Below are 9,789 nucleotides of genomic sequence, written 5' to 3'. Positions count from 1 at the left end.
CAAACTGTATTTAAGGAGGCCAGGTCTGAAAAGGTTAATGGGATTCTGACGGTGAACATCGACATCACATGTGTGTGCAAACACACACACAGGGTCAAACAGGGTGTGTATTTTCTGGACCCTTAAATTGCATCATTCAAGATCAAATTTGTCAAACACCACCTGCACTTTTCCTCCAAGCACACTATAGAACTTTCAGTGGGTCACACACAGACGTGGTGTGTATGTATGTATCCACCCGTGCATGTGAGTGGCACTGCCTCTCACCTCTCTTTTACCCCGAGTTCAACTGGAGTTCACAGTCTCCCACTTAATGTGTGTTGGGAAAGAGAGAGTGTGTGTGTGTGTGTGTGTGTGTGTGTGTGTGTGTGTGTGTGTGTGTGTGTGTGTGTGTGTGTGTGTGTGTGTGTGTGTGTGTGTGTGTGTGTGTGTGTGTCTGTCTTCAGTTCTCTGCCTGGAGTCTCCCCAAAAGCCACTTATGTGCTCACAAGTTATGACTGTGTGGAGCAAGACAATTAGTGTGTGTGTATGTGTGTTCACATGTGTATTTATGTCTCACCGGAGTGTGCATGTGTGCATTTGTGACAGATGCCCAGTCTCTAAAGACCTGGGGTGGGTTCTGTGATGTTGCTGCCCTTGAGTGTCTGTTTTATAGCCTGCCATGACATTTTGGTTTCAGCTCTATTTCCTGCTATTACACAGTTGAAGGATGTGTGGTGTTTGACAAACTACATTACCTTTCTTTCTGTACTGCTACAAGAGAATTCAACCGGCTAACTGCATCACAATCACCCACCTTCTCTCCTCTGCATGTAATGTTTTGCCACTGGGTAGAAGCTGAGTGACATAATGCATTTACTCTGTGCACACATATATATGTTTGTGTGTGTGTATTGGACTTACATAATTCAGCCCAGAGGTGATGTGCTGGTAATGGTGCCCCAAAAGCTCTTTCTTTCACAAAAAACACACATAACCACAGTTACACAGATGCACACCTGTTGTGGTCTGCGGGGAGACAGGCAGTGTGTGTTGATGTGTGCGTGATGGCAGCAGTGTGCAGACAGGACGGAGAGCTTAAGCAGATTTGACAGGCTGTCCCAGGCACTAACGCTACAAATGGCTGCCTGGATGGAAATATCTTCATCATCCCAAACAAATAGGATGTCACTCAGCCCTCCAAAGCTCCTGTTGACTGAGTGCCATTTCTCTTCTCTCTCCCTGTCTCTTGCACATGCACACTTTTTGTTGATGTCATCACTTCTTTTGTTTTTTTTATTCTAATGTCATTCTCCTTTTCTTTCCTCTGGAGCGAGTGCGAACCATTTTCTGTTTCTGAGCGTCTGCATATGTGAGTGTGTGTGAGAGAATCAGTGTATGTGTGAGGGAGATCATAAATGAGGCTGATGCTTGGCCTTTGTTTGAAATATGAAACCGCTCTCAGCTGTATAATATTACAGCAATAGAACAGCAATCAGACGTTAATTGAATCTGGGTTATGACTTTTCTGTGTTCTCGCTCAGCTGAGTGTCCCTCCCGTTTTCCCTCTCCGTCTTTCTCCCTCCCTCCCTCCTTTTTCCCTCTGTGACTCTCATTTTCTTATTCTTCCTGTATCTCTAACCACGTCCTTATCCCTGCTGCCTGTACACTTCTTTCACATGCATGTATTGTAATTCTCGTAGCATGTCTCACCTCATGCAGCTTGCCAGCCCATCCCTTCCCTTTCTTCCTTTCTCTGCTGTTAACTGATGCCACAGTGTGCAGCAGCATCCCCCTCTCTGCCTCACTTACACCAATCACATCTCATTCAAAAGCCCTCTGATGAAATGTCACCATCTTAACTACCCTTCAACATGGCACACTGGGTTTCAAAAAGTGTGTCTGCATGTGAGTGCATGTTCCTTGATCCTCTGAGGACCATGCTAAAAAGAATAATGGAAAGTAGCCAAAGTGAGGATGTTTGCTGGTCACTACTTTGTCTTCAACGGTTAGCATTTGGGTTGAAATAGAAAGTTAAGCATGCAACTGTTAAAGTCAGATTTAGTTGTAAGGGAGTTAATGCATTCACTGAGTGTCCTCACAAGCATAGAACTTAATATGTGCATTCGTGTATGCTTGCTTCCCCTCCTTCATGAAATGGGAGACTATCTATCCAGCCTGACCTTTCCCTTAATTGGTTGGTTTGGGTTCTGTCTCTGCTCATTTCAGGAACAGCAGTCTCCCTGAAATGACTGCTGACTCCCAATTGTCTCTGGCAAAACCTCCCTTTACCTGTGGCAGCTGACAACCCACAGACCCACATTTGAAAACGCACGCATTTAAGCAGAGGTGCAAAGACGCATGCATGTGCATCAGCTGTTGCCAGGGAAACCAGAGAGTAACGCAATTTGGCTGTCAGTGTCACTCAAGGTCATACAGAAAAGAACACACAGCATGAGATAGTGTGTTTGCAGGGTTTGATGGCTCATAGAAACGATCTCTGTGTCTCCTGTTTATTAAATCACCCTCCTCACCTGTATCTTGATACATCACTCACTCATTTCTCTGTGTTGCTTCACTTGTACATACTTCTCCTACAGTTAGAATTTTGACAACTGTAAGTGGCTAAGATCAGATTGCATGCAGGGAAACTGAACAGCGGTCGTACTTCTACTGAAGGAATCTTAATGGCCGTCAAATAACTGGATCTATTTCTAAATACACTCATTCACCTTCTCGCCAAGCGTTAGATGAGAATATCGATACCACTCTCATATCTCTCTGTGAGCTATGTAGCTGGAGCCAGCAGCCTGTTAGCTTAGGTTAGCATAAAGACTTGAAATGTGGGAAAAACTGCTAGCCTGGCTAAATGTGCCAATCTGCCAAGATTGCCTGCGAAAGCTTTAACAATGCAATCCTAAACAAGTCTTGGATTCAAATACCTCGTTACCAGAGTCTTGTGATTGATGTGCTGGCTCCACAGAGTTGGACGCAACCCTTTATATCCATGTCCCTGCAATGATACTGCTTTCATTTCCCTGGAATGTTACTGCGATTTCCCTGAATATCGACCCCATGCAGAAAATGTTCTTGGTCATTCAGGAATAGATGGCATGTGTAAAAGGGCACAGTTAACAACAGGACGGGACATGAGACTGGTATCCACCTTCTCACCTACCTCTCGTAAGCAAAATAAAAAAGCATGTTTCTCAAAATGTCTATTGCTCCGTCCTTGTGCAGTCCTAAATTGCAAGTCATAACAGACGAAGCAGCAGTAGCAGAGACACAGCTTAATTTGTGTCATTTCAAGCTCTAATATTCCTTTGACAGACAATTTAACAATCAATCTTGACAATAAATTTGTTTGCATGAGTCATTTAACATTACGTTGGTACATAAAAACAGGGTGCAGTGAATGGGCAGGGTAGACTAAATAGACAGTTTATCTGGAGGTGATTAACAGCGTGTGGTTTTTCCATTATTCACTTTCTTGAAATATTTAGGTTGGTGTTCTGCTGAATCTTGCCTTTTGTTGAAGGGAATTGGGGAAACATTTTCCAAGTGTTGCTCGAAGGAGCAAGTAGTAGTCTCTTCGTCAGCTGCTCTGATGCTGCTCGAGAGAATTTATATAGTGTACAATAAAACACATCAGCAGGTCAGCGGAAGAGATCCCTGAGATTTTGTGAAAATGAGAGCAGAGAGGAAGTCATACGGTCAGTTCAGTGAGCTGCATGAAAAAGAAATGACATGACTTAATTCTTAATTCCTGCTCCTCTGCTCATTCATTCATTATTCCATCCTCTTGGCTCCTATCCCTTCTTATCTCTTCTTCCTTCCTTCTATTATCTTATTGACTTGAAATCAAGGTTATCAAGTCATGACTGCACTCTCGTTCCTGTCTTTGAATATAGGGAGCCTAAAACTCTCTCTCTTATCCCTCACAGGAGCTAGTTACTAATCAGCTTTCTCTTTATTTACCCATCAGCTGCACCTGTAGCATGTTGCCTCCAGCTTCTGGCACTGGTGCCAAGCTGTGACATTACACCAAGCTGGGGTGTAATGTCACTAGCGGATTACAAGGTTCATCTGAGATTATGGACATTAATCACAGATGGAGCGTCTGCCAAAAAAATTAATTTAGTTTCATCAACAATGTTTTATTAGCATAAATTACTCTCTTGGCTAAAATAAATGGCAATTAATGTCATTCTACATCGTGTTAGGATGAACAAGTTGTCAGTTGACGTTTGACTGAAATCTGAATATTGAAATTTGACCTTAAGTGAGAGTCTACTGGTAGTCTGAGTCGAACTACAATGCGCTAACTTGGGCATTTTGTCTGTGCTTTGGCTCACTGCCCTAAATGAGCATTTCAGCACTGCCAGCTTACCTGAGCTGTGTTCACTATCTCGTCGCTCCCTCTTTCTCTGTCTGGCTGACAGTCTAATTGTCATGTGGGCAGCCTCTGCCGCATGGATTTAGTGTCGCGCTTGCCTTAATTTAATTGAAAAGCTGCAGAAAGGAAGGAGGAGGGAAAGGAGGGAGGGGATGAAAAACAGATAAATAAAAAGTGGAACCAATCTTTGCCGGGTGCGCTGGGCGGTAAAATGGCTGTGTGCGGTGAATAATGCATGGGGGAGATGGATAGGTCTGCGTGGTTAGAGCCCAGTACTGCTGGCGCTTCATTACCGAGGTGTTTGTATGCTGATGCTGTGATGCCGGCTCCCTTGCTCAGTGAGAAAGAAGTGGCTGCAGAGGTGGCGCCTCCCTCAGCTATCTCATATTTTGTCACTCATTTCCTCTTTAAAGCTCTTTCTCCCCCTCTCCTCTTCTGTACATTTTAACGCTTCATCCCCCAACACACCCTATCCTCCTGTACATCTGTGTATGTTTGTGTGTGTGTGTGTGTGTGTGTGTGTGTGTGTGTGCGAGAGAGAGAGAGAGTCATCTCTATTATGTTAAGATAGCAGTGCACAAAGGCAGATGGTATTTAAGCCTCCCTCAACTCACACACACACTTACAGCCAGCTTCTCACAGAGCTAGTTTATAAGAAAGATAACCTCTGAGACAAGAGTCAACTTCTTTAACCCATGCTGCGCCTGTCCTCTCTGTTCTATAGCTGTCATACTAATAGTCATCTTAACCCATTGTAATTCTCCTCATTCCTCTTGTAGAAGCCTGATGACAAGTGGTTGGTGATGTTTGTTCTGGGCTTACATCTGCTGATTGAATTGTACTGCACACTGATTGTGTGACTTGCGTGCTCTGATTAAGGCTGTATGAACTGAGTAGCTGAGGAGCATTGCTGGTTGCTTTATTGCGATTATTTGTCTCAAACTGTGAAAGTTCTCTGCAAAATGATTTGATCTAAAAGTGATGTCCTATGCATATTATTTCTGTTTCCAAAAATGTGACTGTGAAATGTCAGTAGGAGTTGCTGCGTGTTAGTCAGACAAACAAAGTAAACAACTCACAAAGCACCCACTCTGGAGGTTTCTGCATTTGAAAATGCAGGAATAGAGCAAGGTTCTGTCACTGTTGGAGTTTGAAGGATCTCCCACCTTACTTGTTTTGCTTACATGAAAGGAGCTAAATGCAAATTTAGTGGAGAATGTGACTTTACCTCTAACTCTGATCACAAGATGCATTGTCTTTAATGATCTCGTGTGCTGGATAAGTTTACATAGCTGTCAACAGCAGTAACAAACAACTCCTGTGAGCAGCAATATGATTATCCCAAGCACGGCATCATGGGGTCCTGTGAGCTGCTGACTATGGCCTCAAAGAGGCATTTGAAAAGAGAAGTAAGTTCAGTCCTATAATGGTGGCAGCTTTTCATCTGAAGCTCATGGTGTGTTATGTTGGAGCAGCAGGTCTCTGGGAAAGCCAGGCCTATGGTGCGCCGGCATCCTGTAATGTATTCCATTTCATTATATTCAACCTCCCAGCCTGCTCTCATCAGTGGATCAGGAGTGTGCCGTCTCACAGGCACGCCGAGATTTTAATTACTTTCTAACACAGGAATAAGTGAAAGCGAGAGCGGCAAAGAGACAGAGAGAGGATGAAGGAATGAACAATGAAGTTTAATTATGCTTTATGGCAACAATTATAGAAGAAAAACAGAAAGTCAATAGGCAGAAACATTGTCTTATTTTCTCTGCTGAGGTGGACTGGGTTTTGCACGCGGCCTGAGGCAAACAAAATAAGAAACAGTCAGGAGGAAACAAAGAAAAGAGGGAAAATATGCCCGATCATATTTATTAGAAAGAGAGAGGGAAGCTGATGCAACTCCAAATCCTCCTGTGATTTCTCGCCTCTCATATTTCCTCATGCAAACCCAGTGCACTGCTTCACTAATTGTGACCTTTGCAAGTAATTAGGAGACTGTAATGGATTCCACTTGTACTCCTTCCACCTTGATAATTGTAGATGTCTGGTTTCCCCCCGATCTGTTTGGAGGTCAGTGAAGAGAAGACGGTGGAACTTGAGGAGCTCCACACGGCGTCAAACTCAGCCACTCAGACATTTTGTTTTTTATCACTCACTCACAGAGTATCGGGATCAGTGGGATTAGCAGTTTGATTATCATGCCTCATTGGCAGCAATGTGCGTGCCCGCACACACACACACGCAGACAAACACACGCTCAATCAAGAACAGATTAATTAAAGGGAACAGTCTAATTAGTGTCATTAAGGAAGGAATAATAGAAAGGCTTGTACATAGGGACAAGAGCTGAGGCAAGCTGTCGCTGTGTTTACACACGCACACACACACACACACACACACACACACACACACACACACACACACACACACACATATGCACACAAACGCAGAAACTTACCCTCCCCTCCCAGAACTGGAACACAACTCGGCATCAGTGTCCTTAAGAAAGAATACTGCATCAATTTGTTTGGGAGGTGTTAATGGTGTTCAATCAATATTTCACTATATGCCTCCTTTTCCTTCTTTGTGTGTCCACGTCTTTTCAAGTCAGAGAGGAACAGACAAAAGTGGACACAGCTGAGTTGCCATGAGCAACAAGCCCCCACGGTAACCCGGAGTTACTCAATCGCCCAAAAATGCCTTGGGTGGACTGTTGAACACAGGAGCCAAGGAGCCAATCAGTAACTGGCTTAAACACACACAAACGCAAACATGCAGTCATGATTGCACAAAAATACACTTAAGTACATGCACACACACACACGCACACACTCTGGCTGGGGTTACAAGAGCCATAATTTCTAAGAAAGTGAGTGTTGGGATGCCCTGTAGCAGAAAACCGCTGAACACTTTCCTCTCTTTTTCTTCTCCACTTGTACACCCTTTCACACAGCCAGGCATGGAGAAAAACTGAACCTCACATGCACACACACTCACGCACACCCACACCTGATTTTATGCTAGAGGCTGCATAAATATGAATCAGGGGTGACAATGGCGTGCAGAGTGGAGCCCTATGCATCCTATTTTCATCATTTACCTTAGGCTAAATGGATTTGGAACACTGTTGGATGGCTCACCTCTCACACTGGTTTGCCTACTTAAAATGTGAAAAATGGTACATTTCCAACTTCAACCTCACGCTCTTTCTTTTTTTCCCTCCATTCTATCACTCGCCTCTCAAAAAATTACAGAGGTATTATCACTACAATGATGAGCAGTAACACTGATGGAGGTGCTTTGGTGTAGCAGCAAAATCAGCCGCTGCTACAGAGAGTAAAAGGATGCATTTTGAGGCTTTGTTCATTTCATTCCGGCTTCTTTGAAATTAGACTTTACAGTTGTAAATGACAAAATATGGAGAAGGAAAAAGATATCAAAAACTGCAAAATTCTGTTTGCAGTCACAGCGTATGAAAGCTTTGGTTTCACAAATCACTCCAAACATATTTTATCACTTACCCTGAGTGGCCACGCAGATTGTTTTGTTTTTATTTATTTGAAATATCTGTCTCTGAGATTTATACCTTCACCCCAATGCAACAGAGGTGAATGAATCTCAGTCTGTGCTTCCCACAGCTTTGAACAATTACTATTAAAAGAGTCAACAGTTCCATGTCTGTCTGGGCCTGGCTTTCCCCATTAGAGTCACTTTACTGTGATCAGTTTTCATTGGAACCACTTTCTCCTGGAGTCCGTATGGAGACTGTTGGCAGTCTTGTCCTGTTGAAGATTGTTTCTGAAAATATTCTTTTACAAAATAGTTTCTTCATGTGGTGATGAGCACAAACTAGATACCATTCAACCCCGACTGTATTAGTGGGCACAAACAGCCCTGTGATCAGTCACTGCCTTAGTCTCACCTCAGGTTCCAGTGAGACATGAGGTAAAGTTTGAAGGCTCATCAAATGGCCAAACACTACACAGTGCTTTTTAATAATGTCAAACAGGTTTTTGGAACTCTGGAAATATGGTGTTCACATTACGAGGTAATCAGACTGTGTGCCTACATGTATTTCACTGCCACCCCAGTGCTCTGCCTGGTTAACGCTGAGCCAGATTGAACTACTTGCTGGATGACCTTGCTTTTTCTTGCTGGAGCCCTCTGCATCGACGTGCCAGCCTCATTCAAACGAATGTGTTTCTGCTTTTTTTCCACATAGGGCTAAAGTCGGTCTGAATGTGACCTCAGCGTGGAAACAGAAATCGCACAGACTGATATCACCTGGCCAAATACAACCGAAACTGTATGCATGGCTACAGGCCACCGGACACAAGTAAGAAAATATGCTTTCCTAATTTGGGTAAACTGATTCTTTAAAAGCAAATGCCCTTGACTCTCTCACTCCTGTGTCTGACTGGCTGTCACTGTCTTGCTCTTCCCTCTGTTTCCACCCTCTTCACTCTCTCTTGTCCTTTGTCCTCACTTTTTACCCTTTCTCCCAGGTCCTCTCTCTTTCTCCACATCTCCCTCTCCCTCAGTCCCTCCTGATAGCAACGTGTTTATCTATTATTGATATTCTGACTGGGCTCACTTCCCGCCCCCCTGTCGCCCCACTTTCCTGCAGCCTGCCCTACTTCACCAGAGCCCTCACGAGAGACACACACCCTGATGCACAAGTTTGTGTGTGTGTGTGTGTGTGTGTTTGTGAGACAAAAGTTGTAGTAACCCTGAGTGTTTATGGAGATGTGTGTGTGTGTGTGCAAGTCAGTGAGACAGCAAGAGGAAGCTCTCTATATTTAGATCCATATAAGAGACTGTTACCAGCATCCAACTGTACATACACACGACTTTCAGTCACCACCAACACAGCTCTGTGGTGCTGTTTATGTGTGTGCACGCGCCTCCACATGCAGCAACTTTTAAACAAGTCTTAGCTCTGTTTTAATATCCTCAAACTATTGATTTTCTCATCTTTTATTTCTAGTGTAAATGATGTTAAGTGTGGCTCACAAAATACCCTCCATTTGACTTTGTAGGTCAGTAAAACATTTTCTTTGAGAGTCTTTTGGAACATAAACTGTGTCTACTTTGCTGTGTTCAGGCCAATTAGCATTTGCAGCTAATTTTTCTATTACACTTTATTACCCTCGCATCTCATATTCAAGAATGTGTGTGTGTGTTTTTGTTTGCACGTGGGGCTCAGGCAGCGAAATACATATAAACACATACTATATGCACACGCAAACATGCAAGCACACGCTACACACATACTGAGTGGCGCGTATACACACGCACGCAGTTTGAGAGCTTTGATAAGGCAGACTGTGGAGTGTATTAGTGTGTGATCCTTTGAAGAGAAGACATGAAAACGTTTGTTGTGCTTGGAGCAAAGGTTTGTTTGGTGCTGTCGCTCGACT

Source organism: Chaetodon trifascialis, chromosome 11, assembly GCF_039877785.1.
Source record: "Chaetodon trifascialis isolate fChaTrf1 chromosome 11, fChaTrf1.hap1, whole genome shotgun sequence".
NCBI classification, from domain to species: Eukaryota; Metazoa; Chordata; class Actinopteri; order Chaetodontiformes; family Chaetodontidae; genus Chaetodon; species Chaetodon trifascialis.
The sequence above is the reverse complement of the archived record's forward strand: the minus strand, read 5'-3'. Positions refer to the sequence as shown.